This window comes from Sphaerodactylus townsendi, linkage group LG16, assembly GCF_021028975.2.
Source record: "Sphaerodactylus townsendi isolate TG3544 linkage group LG16, MPM_Stown_v2.3, whole genome shotgun sequence".
In the NCBI taxonomy this organism is placed as follows: Eukaryota; Metazoa; Chordata; class Lepidosauria; order Squamata; family Sphaerodactylidae; genus Sphaerodactylus; species Sphaerodactylus townsendi.
The window spans coordinates 19,400,077-19,419,456 of NC_059440.1; positions in this window are offsets into that span (position 1 = coordinate 19,400,077).

A 19,380-nucleotide genomic window follows, 5' to 3' on the forward strand; every position below is an offset into this window, starting at 1 on the left:
GTATACCCTTTGTATTTAACGTTATTGATCCAGAAAGAAAAGGGGGTATTGAATGGGAAACTTCCAAGGAATGCCAGGGTCGCTTCTCAGAGGCAGGCAATGGCAAACCACCTCTTGTCTTGGAAAACCCTATCAGGGGTGACCATGATGTGACCTGATGGCAAAAAAGTGCATTAAATAATAAAAATTTAAGCCTCAAATATTAGGCCGTTTCCGCACGGGCATTTAATGGCAGCCTGGAGACGGCAAAAACGCCGTCTCCAGGCCGCCATTCGCACAGGGGGCGCAGCTGCATCGCAGCCGTGCCGCCCTCGCGCCGCCCGCCTGCCCCGAAGCCGGCGTTTCCCCAGAGCGCTTGGAAGCACTCTTTTCGGTTAAACGGCGCCGTGAAGCCGCTGCCGAGCGAACGGCAGCGGCAGCGGCTTCACGACGCCTCCATCCCCGCCTTGTTCCCGGCACTTACCTTGTCCCCGGGCCTCCGGCGCGTCGCCGCTGGAGCAGGCGCGCAGGGCCAGGGGGGCGTGTCCCCAGGCCTCGGCGACGTGCCAGAGGCCCGGGGACATGCCGGGTCGGCCGGGCGCCGGCGCTCCACGGCGCCGGCTGCCCGGCTGTTTCCAGGACCGTCCATGCGGATGGTCCCAGCGTCGTCGGGTCGGCATGAAATGCGCCGACCTAGCCGTTTCCGCCTCCATGCGGAAACGGCCTTAGCTACTTCTTCCACCGATAGGAATCATTCCAAAGTACCAGCAAAGCAAGTTTTGTGTCTGTCCAGAGATCAGAATGAGTGTGTTGTGTGTGTTTTTCCCTAGTCATTTTTCCTAGAAAAAATTACACATAAGAAAATGGGGACAGGACATTCTGTGAAGGTAAACAGCTGGCTACAGCGAGAAGGTCAACAGTCAGCAGGCGAACTGGCTGCCTACCTCCAGGTAACTGCAGGATAAAGTAAACACTGCTGTGTGAAGAAGAAGGAGGAGTAGTAGTTTGGATTTACATCCCCCCTTTCTCTCCTGTAAGGAGACTCAAAGGGGCTTACAATCTCCTTTCCCTTCCCCCCGCCCCAACAAACACCCTGTGAGGTAGGTGGGACTGAGAGAGCTCCAAAGAGCTGTGGCTAGCCCAAGGTCACCCAGCTGGCGTGTGCTGGAGTGCACAGGCTAATATAGTTCCCCAGATAAGTCTGCCCAGTTCAAGTGGCAGAGTGGGGAATCAAACCTGGTTCTCCAGATTAGAGTGCATCTGTTCTTAACCACTATGTCACTGCTGCTCCTAAAGGCTTTGACACAATGCTGAAGCATGGATCAGTTGCTTGGTAGAAACCATGGCCTTTATTCACCAAAGGCGCAAGGTGTCACCATGATGTGACTTGATGGCAAAAAAGTCCCTTAAATGATAAAAATTCAAGCCTCAAATATTAGCTACTTCTTCCTCCAATAGAAGTCATTTGCAAAGTACCAGCAAAGCCAGTTTTGTGTCTGTCCAAAGAGCAGAATGAGTGTGTTGTGTGTGTGTTTTTCCCTAGTCATTTTTCCTAGAAAAATTGCACATAAGAAAATGGGGACAGGACATTCTGTGAAGGTAAACAGCTGGCTACGGAGAGAAGGTCAACAGTCAGCAGGCGAACTGGCCGCCCATCTCCAGGTAACTGCAGGGTAAAGTAAACACCGCTGTGTAAAGTCTCTTGACACAAAGCTGAAGCATGGATCAGTTGCGTGGTAGAAACCATGACCTTTATTCACCAAAGGCACACAGTGCCCAAGTTGACTCAGTAACATGGGCTGGCAGACGTTGACTCTGGCGGTATGCAGTCCCCCTCACCTCTGATAATAAAGAGCAAGCTAATCAAACGTCTATTCTGCACAAGTCACCAAAAATGTTTGCATAATGTTTGCAAAATGTTTTCAATCTCCCCTGTTGGTCCACCCTCACCCCCTCGAAACGATTCATGGCCACCATTTTGGTTTTTTGTGTGGTTTTTTTAATCATTTGTTTAGGATCATAGGGAGCGATCCTAGACAGACCAGAAATAAGTTGTGAAGTGGACGTTGGAGGTTTTTGCCTGGGACGCCTGTATAATTCCTGATGGGATTTGGCAAGTGCCAGTCACACAATCCAGTAATGAAGGAGTTAATTGTTGCATGCTAATTAGTTAGTGAGGTCAGAAGTCAGTGACCAGGTAATTGATACCTATTGGTTGGGTGGGCTACATGCAGGTCTGCACGTAGGCTTTAGATATATCTTCTTTGTGTTGTACTCTGCACGTGCTCAGTCAGTCAGTCAGTCCGCTCAGTTCAGTTGAGTTCAGTCTATAGCTTAGTAGCCATGTAATAGTCTAAGCAGCAAGCTGGCTGTTGGTGCTAGCTAGTAAGAAAGATGTTTATTGTTTTTCTTCCAAGTTTCCCTTCCCTGTAGTAAGTAAACTTTATTTCAGTAAAGCAACTGGTCTCTGCCTCATTATTGCATTAACTCTGCTAAATAAGTATTTGTCCGACACAACAATTCCGAAGGAAACAAGGAGATTAAGCAGCAACATTGTGCACCGGGTTGGTTGAGTTCCCAACTATGTACACTCTCGCAGCTGACATAAGACAAAACAGTATTTTCTTGGGAAAAGGGAAGTATGATTCTATATGGAGGGGGCGAGTTACGTTTTGAGAAATAACCATCTGTAAGTAATTGAAACCTAATTACTACCAAAGTCATCGGAAGCAGTGCCCATGCAAGGCGAGAGTCTGCAATTTTTTTGGCCTCTCCTCCTCCAGAAGAGAGTCTTTAATTTCCTTTAGGAGAGAAAAAACTTCTCGTGGAGGATGATTGGTCTGGCTCAGCGTGACAGTGGAAGCCCAAGGAAACAATTAGGAGCCAGCCCTTCAGTTTGCAGCCTGTCCTTGGCGTAAACCCCGAGTAATTATCTTAATTACACGCCGTAATAATACGGTCTGACAACTGATCTGAACTGCTGTTTCAGAGGCAACTCGGGATAGGATTCTTTCAATTTAGGGTTAATGTAAACATTAAGTGGCGGACCCATAACTGGTTATTCCAATATTTTCTGTTTAAAACGTGGCCGCAAGAAGGAGGCAAATTTCAGGTTCTGGTTTTAACTGCTGGAGCAGAGGAGTTAACCCCCCTCCCCCCCACTACAGACACACACACGAGGGCCCTTCCTGTACAACGCAAATAAAACATTTTCAGGGAGGAAAAAAAATATTTCCTCCATGGTTCTGCATGGTTTTTAGCCTAAAACACTTTATTTCAAGCCTCAACACATTTTATTTGCGTGCTGTTCCCTAGCTATTATTTTTGTGAAAACATCTTAAAAACGTTTTCACTTGCTGTGCGATCTCTTTAAAAAGTTTCCCACGCCTCTCCGCTGTCCCCGGACTTTCTTGTCAGTGCCATTTTTTCATGCTGGCCATCTCATGTTGTATTTCCACCAGTTTTTTTTTAATTTTGGGGTGGGGGGGAGTCATGTCTACTTAACGACATAGACAGAACCCCTAGAGAATCACAAGATGAGGGTTTGAAGCTTCGTAGCTACAAATCCAAGAAGAATTTTTTTAAAAAATGGAACCACCACAAAATGATGGTCAGGAAGTGTTTTCAAGGAGGTGAGTTTTGAAAACGCATTTTTGAAAACATTTGCAAAACATTTTCAGAGACTTGTACGGAATGGGCCATAGTTTTCCTGATTAAAATCTCCACCCTCCATACGCAGTGACTAGTCCAGTTAGAGACTTCTTCCAAAGCCCTACTTCCATTCCCCCTAGCTGCAGAGGTAAGGCAGGAGGCAAGCTTTGAAAGGACTTTTCCAGTTGTGGCACTGTACTTTCAGAACCCTCTCCTCATTTGGCTATCTACCTGACTTTCCTTGATGCACTAGACCCAAACTTTTTTGTTTTGTTTGAACAATCAGACTTTTAACCAAGAGCTTCCATCTTTTTAAAAGCTATTCCATGGGTTGCTTTCATGGATATCATTTTAAGCAGCTGGATGTAATGCTGTTTTTATGCTGCCTTGGTTAGTTTTTATGGCTTTTACATTGTTTGTGTGATTTTATTGTAATGTTTGGGAATTTTGTATTAAGAACATAAGAACATAAGAACTGGCCTGCTGGATCAGACCAGAGTCCATCTAGTCCAGCACTCTGCTACTCGCAGTGGCCCACCAGGTGCCTTTGGGAGCTCACATGCAGGAGGTGAAAGCAATGGCCTACTGCTGCTGCTGCTCTTGAGCACCTGGTCTGCTAAGGCATTTGCAATCTGAGATCAAGGCAGATCAAGACTGGTAGCCATAGATCGACTTCTCCTCCATAAATCTATCCAAGCCCTTTTTAAAGCCATCCAGGTTAGTGGCCATCACTACCTCCCGTGGCAGCATATTCCAAACACCAATCACACGTTGTGTGAAGAAGTGTTTCCTTTTATTAGTCCTAATTCTTCCCCCCAGCATTTTCAAGGAATGCCCCCTGGTTCTAGTATTGTGAGAAAGAGAGAAAAATTTCTCTCTGTCCGCATTTTCTACCCCATGCATAATTTTATAGACTTCAATCATATCCCCCCTCAGACGTCTCCTCTCCAAACTAAAGAGTCCCAAACGCTGCAGCCTCTCCTCATAAGGAAGGTGCTCCAATCCTTCAATCATCCTTGTTGCCCTTCTCTGCACTTTTTCTATCTCTTCGATATCCTTTTTGAGATGTGGCAACCAGAACTGAACACAGTACTCCAAGTGCGGTCGCACCACGGCTTTATATAAGGGCATGACAATCCTTGCAGTTTTATTATCAACTCCTTTCCTAATTATCCCCAGTATTGTATTGTATTGTTAAGGAGGGTCTGATTTCAAATGGGTGAATCACAGCAGTTTAAACGTTTGCTTTGAAGTATAGGTAATGCATTGTAGCAACCATGTTTATGCCTACCCAAAACGTGTCTTTAATTTCTTCTTTTACTACTATGAATTCAGTTTTAAAAATGCCTGCTTTTATTCCCACTGTGGCCATGAAAGCCGGGAAGCCTTTTTCTGCAGATTTTCTTTCATCTTGACATAAACCATACAGCATCAAGGCACTACGTGCCAATGCACCGTGATAAAAATACAGCCCACATTTTCCATTCAGAAGGAGTTAAGGTGCTTTTCAAGTGGGGACTGTAAGGTAAGAAAATGGGATGGTCTGTGAAGAACAAAACCATCATCTTTGTCTGTAATGGTAGGAATTGCTGAGTGTGTGTTTTAAGGGTCATCTTTCATTTTCTGAGTCTGGCAACCGAATTTCAGGGGCGGAATTTTCCCTCCAGGGTTTCTGTTGCAGTGTGCTACTGCTCGTAGCTCTAATTATAAGGGGTTTTTTTTGACAGAGCCGACACTCCCTTGCTTATTACAAAATAAAGCAAAATGTATCTGAAACCTGCCCAATTTCCCTAATTAGTGTAGTTAAAAGGGGGGGAAAACCCACCCTTCCCACTCATTTTCCTATGACGCATTTTATCTCTGGTATATCCGTGCCATTAAAGTGGATTGCATTTTAAAACAAAAGAAAAACCAGTGTTTCAAACGGACGTTTTTGCTATCAACGAGACCTTCAGCCATCTTGTTGCTCAATTACAGTTCAGCTTTTTTGGCAAATTTTATTTTTAGAAAATCTAGCTTCATAGCTGTCTCCTTTCTGTCAAGTGTTCTGGGAAACGGACCAGCAAACACCCATATCTTTTCAGAAACTGTCAATCTATGCAAGTAGCAACCTCCAGCTGCCTCTCAAAAATGGCTGGTTTTCAGGGAGCAGTCAATACATCCATGTTGGGTGTGACTTTTCCCTCCTAGCCAACTGCAAAGCAACCCCTGTCATAGGCTCATTAGGCTCATTCCGCACATGCAGAATAATGCACTTTCAAACTGCTTTCAGTGCTCTTTGAAGCTGTGCGGAATAGCAAAATCCACTTGCAAACAGTTGTGAAAGTGGTTTGAAAACGCATTATTTTGCATTTGTAGAAGGAGCCCTAGAACCCAGCCTAAAGCATCACTTATTTGTTTCAAAGGCCATGGTTGTAGATAACTGCAATGGTTCAAAGCACCATTAAGACTATACTTTTATTAGTGGCATGGATCCTTGTTATTTGATCTTTAAGTTAAACTTTGCTCAGGGAGGATTCTTTGTCCTCCAAACACTAGGGGATATTTATCTGATTTGGTTTCTATGGACCCTTTGCCTAGCACTGCATCACCTAAAATTAAGTACAAGCTGTGTTAATTGCATGACTTTTTAAGCATTCAGCTTTCAAGAGACCTGTGTGTCCAATCCTCCTTTAAAGCCATCTATGCTTTTGTACACTAGCTCCTCTACCAGTGAATTCCACGTTTTAATCACGTGCTAGGTAAAGAAGCGCCTCCTTTTGTTCTTTGTGAATCTGTGGCCCACCAACTTCATTGGGTGCTGCAATTTTCAGTATTTTGGGAGAACAGGAAAAAGTTCTCTTTATCTACTGTCTCTGCCCTTCTTCTTCTTCTTCTTCTTCTTCTTCTTCTTCTTCTTCTTCTTCTTCTTCTTCTTCTTCTTCTTCTTCTTCTCCTTCTCCTTCTCCTTCTCCTTCTCCTTCTCCTTCTCCTTCTCCTTCTCCTTCTTCTTCTTTATCCTCATCACAATAATGGAAATAAGGCTGGAGGAGAGTGACTGGCCCAGGATTACCCAACAAGTCTCGTAGCTGAGTGGAAATCTGAACTCAGGTCTCCTGTCATAGTCTGACCACTCTAACCACTAAACCACCACATCCTGAAACATCTTTTTCTCCCCTTCCCCCCTTTATTTGTGCAGGACTTCCAATTGAGAAGTTCTGTGGAATGCTTACTCACTGTTTTGTGATATTTTGGTTGACACTAATTTTCTAAAGTATTATGCAATTGTCATGTCTGGAATTTTAATGAACTACTGAGCACCTCCTTTCCTCATCCCGGTAGCAGCTCACTGCCAAAGGAAGCAGGATATGAAGTTAACAGATAACAGATAAATCCTATGCAGATTTACTCCAGACAGCACAGTTCATGGAAATCAGTGGGCTCAGACATCCTTGCTGGTTCAAAATTGGACATCAGCCATCTTAAGTAGGAAAAATGCTACTCTTAAAAACCACATAATGGCTCACAGAGGGTGTACATAACATTAGGCCAATGGAAAATGCGGTAAAGCAAGAGATTGCATCTTGAATGTAGCAAAGGTGTGGCCAGGTAACAAAGAAGTAATGTTCATAAGAAACTGTGTTCTAGAGCAGCGATTCTCAACCTTGGGGTCGGGACCCATTTGGGGGTCGAATGACCCTTTCACAGGGGTCGCCTAAGACTCTCTGCTTCAGTGTTTTCCATCTGTAAAATGGATAAATGTTAGGGTTGGGGGTCACCACAACAGGAGGAACTGTATTAAAGGGTCGCGGCATTAGGAAGTTTGAGAACCACTGTTCTAGAGAGACGGCAAGCATGCTTTCCTATGGTCAATGGGGTAGGTGACAAACGAGTCCATGGGGTAGCCTGGCTCAACTCCTTTTGCCGTCTCAAACATGCCTTTGTCTGGTACAGCAAGCTTGGGCACACCACAAGAACTTCTGAGCATGTGATGAAAGCATGTGCACAAGTCCAGGAACACTTTGAAATGTTGTTCAAAAGCTTCTTTAGAGGTGGGGAAAGGAGGGGGAAAGTTCAGAAGCATTCAGTCCCGGATGCCAGAACGACTGTAACCGAAAGGTGGCACCCTGGTTTCCTTGACCAAGACCAGGTTTGGCTTGGCAACAGCCCCTCTTAACTTGACAAACTGCAGCATCTCTTCACAAGAGACCATTACAGGCACAAGGCACTTCAGTTTTGTTTAGTCTCGTCTCTCTTCTTTTGTACAGCAAGTTACATTTCAGGATTTATAAATAAGTGTGGGGTTAGAGATAAACCGAGACACAAGAAAGCACTTTGGCAAAAGGAGCAAGTTGCGCACACAAATATATATATATGTCTATGTAAAAATAAACACAAGTACCTTGATGAAGGCTGAATCAGTTGAAAGGAATGGAGACCTGACTGCAAAACATGCTGTGCTGCATGATTTCTACGGAAATCGCTTTCAGCCTTCTTTTAACGTATTTGATGTCTTCTTTTAATGCAGCAGTTTTATAGCCTCTCTGGTTCTTTCTGCACAACCAAAATAAAACATTTTGAGGCAGGAAATGAAGTATCACATTGTTTCCCCCTCCCCTCCCCTCCTTTACATTCTGAAAATATTTTATTTCCAGCCTGGAAAGGTTTTTTAATGCACACTGTTTCACAATGCTTCTTTGGGCTGGAATGTTTTCAAAACATTTTCATGTCTGTGCAGTCTTTTAAAAAAGTTTTCCACGCCTCTCTACCATCCCTGAACATCCTCCTTGGCCCCATTTTCAATTCCATCACTGAGCTCACTCCATTCCTTCTCATCTGTTTATTTTCATCATCATCTGGGTTTGTTTGTTTGTCGTAATTTTGAGGGGTAAAATCTTTGAAGCTTCAATTGCACGAGCTATGGAGGATCGCAGCAAGAGGCACTAAAGCCGTGGTGGCGAACCTTTGGCACTCCAGATGTTCATGGACTACAATTCCCATCAGCTCCTGCCAACATGGCCAATTGTAGGGGCTGATGGGAATTGTAGTCCATAACATCTGGAGTGCCAAAGGGTCGCCACCACTGCACGAAAGCATCAAAGCATCAACTCCATGGAAAATAAAAAACACACAGAAACAACACAAAATGGCAGCCATGAATTGTTTTGAGGGGGTGAGTGTGGACAAATGGGGGGGCGGGGATTGAAAACGTTTCGCAAACGTTCTGCAAACATTTTCGTCGACTTGTGCAGAATAGCCCTCTGATTAGCTTGCTCTTTCTTATCAGAGGTGAGGGGATTGCACATCACCAAAGTCAACATCCACCAGCCCAAGTTACTGAGTCAGCTGCTTCCTTCATTTCACATTATAACTTAAAGCGTCTATGAATTACTGAAACAGAAATGCCAATGAATGAGAAGGCCTTGGCTCAGGGGATTTGGAGAAATACATTCCCAAGCAAATCTTCTTAGTTTGAAATTAATTGCAAAGCTTTTAAATGAATATTCTTATTGTTCCGACCCCCTTCTCCCCTCATTGCCTGTTATTCTCAATTTAGGAAGCTTAGAAAACAAAGGAGGGATAAAATGGTTAAGTTATCCAGTGTATTCCATGGATACTTCAGATCGCTAACTAATATTCAGTCCACAAGAGTTAATTCTTAAGGTTACATAAAAACCTTGCTCAAAGCCTAATTTTTTAAAAAAACTATTCGGAAATGTGGTAACGCGCCATCAAGGGTAATTTCGGCTGTGTGTTAAACTACATTTCCGTTCAAAGGCCTTCACCTAATAGTATGCCTCATAAGCCTAGGGCAGTGGATAACTTGCCAGCGGCATGCCTTTGTCACAACCAGCCTGGACTTCTTGTTGTTCATGCCTGCCAAAGTGTGGAGGATAAGGCTGCCAACCCAACCCCCAAGTGGTAGCCAGATATCTTCCATTATTATAACACAGATCAGTTCACCTGAAGAAAATGGCGGCTGTAGAGGGGGGGGACTCTGTGGCATTTGACCCCATTGAAGTCCCTAACCTCACTAAACTCCACCTTCCACTGGCTCCACCCCCAAAATCGCTAGGTATTTCCCAAACCAGTGTAGGGGCATTTTCTCACTTAGAATCATAGAATCATATAGTTGGAAGAGAGCCCAAGGGCCATCAAGTCCAACCCCCTGCAGTGCAGGAACACACAATCAAAGCGCTCCTGACAGATGGCCATCCAGCCTCTCTTTAAAAACCTCCAAAGGAGACTCCACCACACTCCGAGGTAGTGCATTCCACTGTCCAGTGGTGGGATCCAGCAGGTTCTCACAGGTTCCCGAGAGTAGGTTACTAATTATCTGTGTGTGCCAAGAGGGGGTTACTAATTGGTGATTTTGCCACGTGATTTTTGCCTTAGTTATGCCCCTCCTCTCAGCAGTAGCACGCAGAACTTGAAACAGTCTAGCAGGAGGTGCACCGGTGTGCGCGGCAGCCTGCGCCTGTGTGCATTCGTTTCCCGCCCAAGGACCAGCGCAGCGGCTGCGTCCTTGCCACAGCCCCGCCCAGGAATGCCCTGCCCCCGGAATGCCTGGCCATGCCTCCGTCGTGCCCCACCCAGCCCCACTGGCGCTATACCACAGTTTGCATCCCACCACCATGGGAACCTGTTACTAAAATTTTTGGATCCCACCACTGCCACTGTCCAACAGCCCTTACCGTCAGGAAGTTTTTCCTGATGTTTAGGTGGAATCTCTTTTCCTTCACCTTGAACCCATTACTGCTGGTTCTAGTCTCTGGAGCAGCAGAAAACAAGCTTTCCCTCACCAACATGCATCCCTTCAAATATCTAAACATGGCTATCTTGTCACATTTCTGTACTTGATCAGAAATTCAAGAACCTATCAAGTAGGACTGAGAAGACTCTCCTTTGAACTTTCCAAGTGGTCAGTCATGGCCAACTGTGCAAAGGTTTTTGTATTCACCTCTGCCCGGGAAGATTCCTCTTGCCCCGAGAACAGTAGACTCACGATTGGGAAGGGATTCGTTCCCAGTATCACATGAATGGTGAAATTGGCAAATACTTGTGGACAGTCTGCAGCCTCCTAGTCACAAAACTAACACCATTATGAAATGTGAGTGTTACAATGAGACTGTAATGATGATGATGCCATGGGATTAAAAACAATCCAGTGATACCAATAAAGTGCTAACTAGCATTTCATGCCTGCTGATCTCCATATTTAGAGAGAACGGAAAAGAATGGTAATAGCCTCCCTGCAGAGTAGGATATGGGGTTCTTCGTAACTATATTGTTTTTAAGATGCTATCATTACCTTTCTTGGCATAGAAGGGTTAAATACAAAACTTTAAAATCAGCTTAATGAATACAGTTGTTATTCTCAGTCTTATTGCTAAGGCATGAAATTTAGCCATTGTATTAGTAACAAGTGGGTTAAAACCAATAAGTATATTACAATTATCTGGCCAGATAAAATTATATATGAGTTTATAAGAGGATGAATTAAAATTTCCCAAATGTTTGCATATAAGCATTAGATTGCTATCATCATAACAACAACAATGTTGCTTACATTAACTATTTGCTACTGGTATACAGTGCCTACCTCTGCCAGCAACCTTTGGGTTCACGGTCACCCAAAGTCAAATAACCTGTGGGTGATTCATTGAGAGATGTCGTAGTTTTGTTATTGATTGCCAGATGGAGTGACAACTGAAGGCTGTGGCAACCTATGGGAGTCGAATCAATTGTTTGCCTATTTCCTCGCCCCCTATCCCTTGTTCTGTGTTAGGTGCCACTCTAACAAACTCTGTGTTTTATAGTGGAGTGCTGATACTGTATGCTGTTGTGATGCCTGGGCTCTGTTGATGGGTTTTCAGTCTGGCCTGTGGAGAGGTGTATAGGAATGGCACTTTTGATGAGTCCATTTAGACTAAACTCGCTGAGTTCCGCAGGGCCTGCAAGACTGAGCTGTTCCACCGGGCTTTTGGGGAGACTAGCCGTTGATAGGGGCCCCCTCCCTCCCTCCCTTCTTGTTCTTCTTTGACATCATGAAGACCTATAAACCCCCACTCTGGGGCTTCTGTGGGAATGATAGTAGGCGCCATCTGGAACTAAATTATTAATGCTGCATTTTAATAGAGTAAGGTTTATTTTTATCAGAGCCATCCTAATTTATATTTATATTGTATTTTAATTGATTGTGCTCTTTATATTGTTCACTGCCCTGAGCCCTCCGGAGGGCGGTCTATAAACCTAATTAATAAATAAATAAATAATAAAATAAATAAACTATTGATAAGACTCTGAATGGCTGTTGTATCTATCTGTCTTTTATGGACAATTGTTTTATTGTATTTTAGAAAGCCAATAAAGGCTTGTCTACTAAAAAATGTTTGCATAAAAACAACAGCACAAAAGCACATGCTGAACAGTTCCTATCTGTTCTGGCAGGAGATGTGCATTTCCCCCCCCCACTCCTCTTTCCCCCCCCCCCCCCCTGCTGCCTTGGTTTTTCTTTTCAGCCCCATAATTAGAGGGAGAAGACTCACACCACATCACAAGGCAGGGCCATACACCATGAACAGCTGACCTCGCCATATCATGGACCCACAAATAGTGAGGGTCTTTCTTCTGCATAAATTGGTCCGGCACTGTTTCCTGGCCCTGGGTACGGTTTGACAAGTGTATAAAACGTACAATAGTGCATAAAACTGCTCCAAGCGGAATCCATAGTTGCCAACTCCCATTTTAAACGGCAGGAGTCATGCCTTCCCCGAAATGTGACATTACGAATGATTAAATCGCTTTCCCAGTTCCGTCCAGCAATCCTGTGCGATAAAAATTAAAACCAGAAAACGTACATCCTGTGATAATGTCTCCAAGTCCTGCAATTTCAGGCTTTAATAAAATCCGCAGTAATTGTGAGCGTTGTGATAAAATCATCAACCTGACATTTAATGGGAAATTATTAAGCGTCCTACACAGACTAAGAATAAATCACCAGTTGTGATGCTAATTACTGGAATGTTGCATCAGTATTATGGGATGTGATCTTCGTCCTGGCCTGAGGTAAAAAGTGAGGGGCGGGGGGAGAGAAATGACAGTAGGAAGGATTTCCTGTAAGAAAAAAATAATTTGGATCGTTTTAGTAGAGGTGAGATTTAACTGAAAAGGCAAAGAAGGTGCAGTAGATTTTCACATATATGAATAGGGACTTTGGGATTAGAGAAGTATACCTGGGCGAGGAGAAGGAGGCACAATCCATAACCACCCCCATAGCCATTATGATCCTGTGGAGCTCCGCTTCCACTTTTAGGTGGGAAGGTGGTTGCTGGAAAGCTAGTTCCTCAAGCTTAAACAGCCCATGATTGTTTTGGATGGATGATCTGGATTGTCTTCCTTGATAGCCATTATCTTGCATACCTGCCTTTTCTACCTTATAATCTTTTTATTAAAAAACCAGGTAAATGGGTAACTAGCATTTGTGAAAGGGAAGAGTTATAGTGACTACACCCACTTTGCATCTCAGATTCAATCCTTGGCATTTAAAATTAAAGAATGTTGCACAGAAGGACAGGAAAGGACACACGAAAAGAAATCTCAGTTTAGTGCTGTTTCACCATACAGACAGCTTGCTATAGATCAGTGATGGCGAACCTTTTTGAGACTGAGTGCCCAAATTGCAACCCAAACCCCACTTATTTATTGCAAAGTGCCAACCCGGCAATTTAACCTCAATGCTGAAGTTTTAGTTTAGAAAAAAAAATGGTTGGCTCGCTCTTCCTCCGCCCCACCTGCTCGAGCAGGGGCCAGCCTGCTGTAGGATCCAGCAAGTCCCACGTGCACCGCTCTGCACCTCTTTAGCATCTCTGCTCCCTCTGCGCCCACCCCCGGGCAACAGCCACCCGGAGCACAGGCACCAGGCCCGCCAGCCGAGTCCTCCCTGCTCACCGCGGTGCGCACATATCGTGCTCAGTGGCCCAGACCAGCCTAGATGGGGGTGTGTGTATGGGGGGGGGGTGATTTTCCACCCCCACATGACGAACTCTATGTGTGCGTGCCCACAGAGAGGGCTCCGAGTGCCACCTTTGGCACCCGTGCCATAGGTTCGCCATCACTGCTATAGATGGTGCTAATTCTTTAAGCAAGTGCCAAAACCAGCGGTTTAATTCTCACAGAACTTCATCCCATCCATGCATAAAAATAATCACTGCAAAGACTGAACAACCTCACCTCAAAAAGCATTTAACTTACATATATGTTTAAAATTCACAAGAGTTCCCCCCTCTCCCTGTGTGCCAACATTTCCAATTTTTTTCATTTGAAAAATAATGGTGGGGCGGGGGGTAGTTCTCAGGAAACCCCCATGTGCGATTTTCTGGTCTCCACCCCTACTCCAGGCATTCGTATCTACATTGCACTGTCATAACTAGTCACCTCCTGGATTTTCTTGTCCACACTGGAAAACTGAGATTACAGTAACAATTATGATAGTCATTATGCAATATCCAACAATGCGTGGATCCTATCTTTAAGTGCTTTTCCAGCTGAACTTGAACTAAATCTGTGTGGCCTTGGCGTTCTCTAAGGAAAGTGGACTTTGACAGTCTATGTACATTAGGCAATTTTTGCAAATTTGTATTATGTTATTTTGTATAAGAGCTAAAGTAGGGCACTGCAGCTAGTAGGAATCTAATTCAGAAATCTTCTGTATCTACAATTTGCTAGGTGCTGCATGCAGAAAGGGCAGAAACTGGAAAATGATGTCTGTTCCTAGGGACTTCTAGAGGGAAGTCTCCAGAGTGGATGAAAAGACACACTGGTCATTTCCACACGGTCAAAATATTCTGAGTTGAGCAAGAGAAATATCCCCGTGCAGCCAAGAATTCCACACGGTTCCTGGTGCTAAGCGGGCCTGCCCTGATGTTGCCCTGCAATATTTCCCTCAGCCCGGGATTTTCAAAAATTGCCAAATTGGTGATTCTTTTCAAATATCCTGGGGTGACCGCACTGCCATGCAAACACCATGAGAGCAGAAACGGTTTATTTTTCCCACCTCGCCGCTCTGGGTCGACCAATCAAGAGGTGCTGCATTTACAAAGGTTTGCATATGCAGGGATGCGCTTGCAAAAAGACCTGGGGTCGTGCAGAACAAACTGGAGTATTACTTCCTGGTCCTAACTCGGTTCCTGGAAAGAAAAGGGCAGCCATGCGGAGGGAGAAACCGGGATAAAATAGACCCAGGTTAAAAAAACCCAGGTGGCACACAGGTATAATTTTGCCGTGTGGAAACAGCCGTTAAGTGGCTGGATGTAAACTCAGTCTCTTAGGAAATGGTTTCAAGGTGGGACAAAGCACGAAGGCCCTCTCTGTTGAGGAATGGGTGCTGCAAGAAGGTTGTCAGTGATAGCTTTATCCAAGTAGCATTTCCAAAGAGGGCAGCAGTCCTGATTGGATCAGTAGCCTCTGGCAGGAGACCCATTGCTCTAACGCTTGCATTCCATTCAGGGTGTGGGGAGGGATAATGAGGTTAGTATTGAGTCAACCTCCATGGTTGTCAGCTGACTTCTGCCTGGACTGAGTTGTGTCCCTGCTGGAGCCATGTGGAACCAGATATTCGCCCTATGCGCACGGTACACACAACAAAGAGAGGTGTTAACATCCTCAGAACTGCCCCATGAGATCCTTGAACTGGTCTGACCACTAATACAGGGTATGAAGGTCTCTGCTCAAACTTCTCCAGTTGGGCCACCTGCTGTCAGCAACTGAAAGGCAATTTCGCCCCGCTTGCCACAACATTCAGAAGAGTGGCGTTTGACTTCCGTCGCGTGGGAGTAGATGGCAAACTGATAAGGGTGGTACCCTAGACCAGCTCCTTGCCACTGGTGTCCCTAGACTATTCAGTGTCGCTTAATTATGACTGATCTTGGTTGCAAATTAGGTTCTGCGGGTTTTTTCAAAAAAAAAGACAGGAAAAGTAACCAATTAATGTGCAGAATAAATACAGCAGAGAAACTGGCTGTATTTGCTTTGCAATGAAGATGTGTTGCAGCTAATCTTCTTGCCATCTGTCTTTATTTAGCTAATCCCCTCTCCCGCATACTGTGCAGATGACACTGGATAATCCCCTCTGCCGGCATGCGCCCAGCATTCCGTGGTATGGTTCAGCAAATGCTTGCGGTAAGACGCAAAGGGTCTGGGCATGTGTCAAATGCCTGGCTGGATAGTTTTCCCCAGTGATCAGTTATGAATGGGGACCCCCAGCAGAAAACGCCAGTGGTCAATTTCCCCCCAAATTAAGGCTTGCTGAAAGTCATCAGCCCAATTTGCCTTTTAGCAAAATTGCCTTTTCTTTTCATCATGGTCTTACAGATGATGTGCAAGGGTATCATGAGCCAGTTTTATCCTTGTGATTTTAAAGCGTCTCTGTCCTGGTCTACATGGGTAGCGGAATAAAGGGGCAACATTCTGAGATGGTAGAGTGGCCTGTACCACCTCAGGCTGCAGAGGAGGGGAATTGCATAATTAATATTCCCCTCTTGGGGAAAGAAATCTCTGCAAATCAAATAAAGCACATTGGAGACAGAGAGTCTCTATCCTTTCAAGCTGTGTTAATTCTCCCCTTAAAGGGAATCATTAATCTAGAGGAAATTTGAAAATATAATCCTTTTTCCCTGCTGTCTGAAGCCCTCCAGTCCACCTTGGCTCTCTGTCCTCTAACAAAAATACCACACACACACACACACACCATTAGAAAACTAATTTTTTTTTAAAATGTGGTGTTGGAGGAGAGTTTTGCAGATACCATGGACCACCTAAACTACAGATAAGTGGGTTCTCGGCCAAATCAAGCCTGAACTCTCCCTAGAAGTTAAAATGACTAAACTGAAACTATCAAACTTTGGTCACATTGCGAGAGGAAAAGACTCACCGGAAAAGACAATAATGCTAGGAAAAGTCGAAAGCAGCAGGAAAAGAGGAAGACCCAACATGAGAGGGATTGCCTCCATAAAGGAAGTTTCAGTTTGCAAGACCTGAGTGAGGCTGTTAACATTAAAGATGGGACTAGAACGACTTGATGGCACTTAACGCACGCACAAATAATGGTATGTATTATTTTGGTTATGCTATAATGCAGAGGCATACTGGGGGGAAATGGTGCTTGTGGCAACACCTGCTCCAGGCGCCCCCCCTCCCACCACACCCCACCAGGAGCAGCCTGGTGGAGCCGGGAGCCTGCTGCGGGACAGCCTTGCGCCCCCATATGATCTAATGGGGGTGCCCGGGGTCAATTGACCCCCCATGTTCCTCTGACAGATACGCCACTGCTATAAGGACTCTTACATTTAAGACAGTTTGGGACCTCAGCACGTAGAGCAGGAAAATATCACTATGCCTAGTACAGATTGGGCATGTAGCTGTGAGGCAGTGCAGGAAGCTGCTGGGTTTTAAATTGGGAGTTATTTGCAAGTTGCCTTCTGCGTGGAAGCAAATGTCGTTGCCTGAAAAATTGGTTGCCTGAAAAACAGCAGCCCTTGAGAACTGCTATCCCATGTTTGCAATGGGAGTGATTTCGTTTCTGTAGGATGTTATGCCTCAGTAATCCATCTGTCAGAGCCCGGGCCCTGCGCGAGATGCAGTCACGTGACCTCATACAAGGTTGTCCATGTAAACTCTGAAACAAAAACAAAAAAAGATCCATAGAAGTTTCATAAGAAAACTGCAAACAGAACCTCTCCGTGACCTGTTTACTAACCAGGCAAAGATTAGATTAGAACCGATGACTGATAATTGGAATATTTGTCTACGTGAAAATAATAATAATAAAAAACTTGGCACAGGGCTTATTTGGGCCCCTGTTTGCATGAGGCTACTTTACAGAACATTATGTCACCGCTTGGTTTGAACGATGACATCTTTAGGAATGGGGTTGAAGCTGTTTGCCCAGGAGGGCGTGAGCAATTCCGTGGCAGCTGAACGGCCCATGAAACACAATGACATAATTGTCAACAGTCAGCCTCTGGTGACACTCGAGCAAAGCTGGGGAGGTATTATTTGGTACAGTGAGTCAAATCTGGAAGCCCTTGTCCTAGCTGGCAGTACAATTTCAGCTGGGGCCACACTTTACCTTTATCGATCTTGCCCCAATCTTCCAGTTGACGACATTTCTGTGGCCCACTTTTATGTTTAAGACTTTTTAATGCTCCTTTTTAAGCCTGACTGCTTGTTGAAATGCATGAGCAGGGAGCTCGTTTTGTTGAACTGTTTTAAATAATTCTCAATACTAGGCAGCTTACCTAATCAGCCAGCTGCCACCCTATACAATAAAGTACCTGACTTGGAAAAGACAATCGTCACCCCAGCTTCCTGATCCTTGCTTTGGTATCTCACAAAAGAACAATTTCTCTGCGATGGAGGCAAAATAGCAAACGGGATTCTCTAAATTAAGTCAGTACTGCTAGAGGACTCTGAGCAGCTACTTTTTGTGCTGTGGAAACTTTATGGGTATCTCAACACATCATGTTTAAGACCCCCTTCCACACATCCAGAATAATGCACTTTCAATCCACTTTCAATCCACTTTACAGCTGTGCGGAATAGCAAAACCCACTTGCAAACCATTGTGAAAGTGGATTGAAAGTGCATTATTCTGTATGTGTGGAATTTTCAGTTATGGAGATCGGCTTACTTGCTGATCTCTTGCCATACTTGTGTAGTTCAGCTCTTTAATGATAAAAAGTGGCCAATCCCTGAGATAGGGTGTATATTGAGGCCATTGGAGCAAGGCCAGTGGTGTGGAGACATTGGCACTATTGGTGACAGAGTACTATCACTTCTGGGGGGTTGATCTGGAACTGATGTCATACTTCTCAAGGGAGATTGAAAGCAATGGTTCTGTATCAAGTTTTACAGGAACCAACCACGTTATATTTGTAAGCACATTACTTCTAAGGAAGGGTGGCTATTTGATGCTTTTGTTGTACAGCTGCATGGAAGCACGGTGGTAAATTAGCACAACACAATACTTTTTGAACCATCTTCTAAATGAAACTGTTATGGCTTCGATTCTAAGCACATATACTAGAGGGTGAATTTCACTGACTCAATGGAAGTTATCTGCGTGTTTAGGTTTGCCGGTATTTTGTTATTTTTTAACAATTAATCAGGGCGCCCACATTCCAACCCCCCAAAATCTGGCACACAGGAGTTTTATTTTGAAGGAGTTTAATTTTTAACCTTGGCTTTATGTTTCAGGCAAGTTCTGTTCCACTCCTGTGCTCCCTACTTAGGTCTATTCACTGGGATTTACTTTCAGCAATGTGTTCTTAGGATGGCCCTGTGTGGCACTTAAAAATTCAGTCACGCCGTAAAAAGCACCGAGTTTGTATGCTGTTGCTGTCTTTTAACATCAAGTGAGCAATACACAAGCTGGCCATATTTTGAGATCAGTTACAACAGAATCTATTGCAATTTTTTTCGTGCAAGAGACTCTAGAAGCCATACTTTAAGAAGGCAGCATGGAATAGCGTGGTGTAGTGGTTAAGAGAAGGTGGATTCTAATCTGGAGAACTAGGTTTGATTCCCCACTCCTCCACCTGAGTGGCAGAGGCTTATCTGGTGAACCAGATGTGTTTCCAGACTCCTGCATTCCTGCTGGGTGGCCTAAGGCTAGTCACAGTTCTCTCTGAACTTTCTCATCAGTCCCACCTGCCTCACAAAGTGTTTGTTGTGGGGAGATGAAGGGAAAGAAGCTTGTAAGCCACCTTGAGC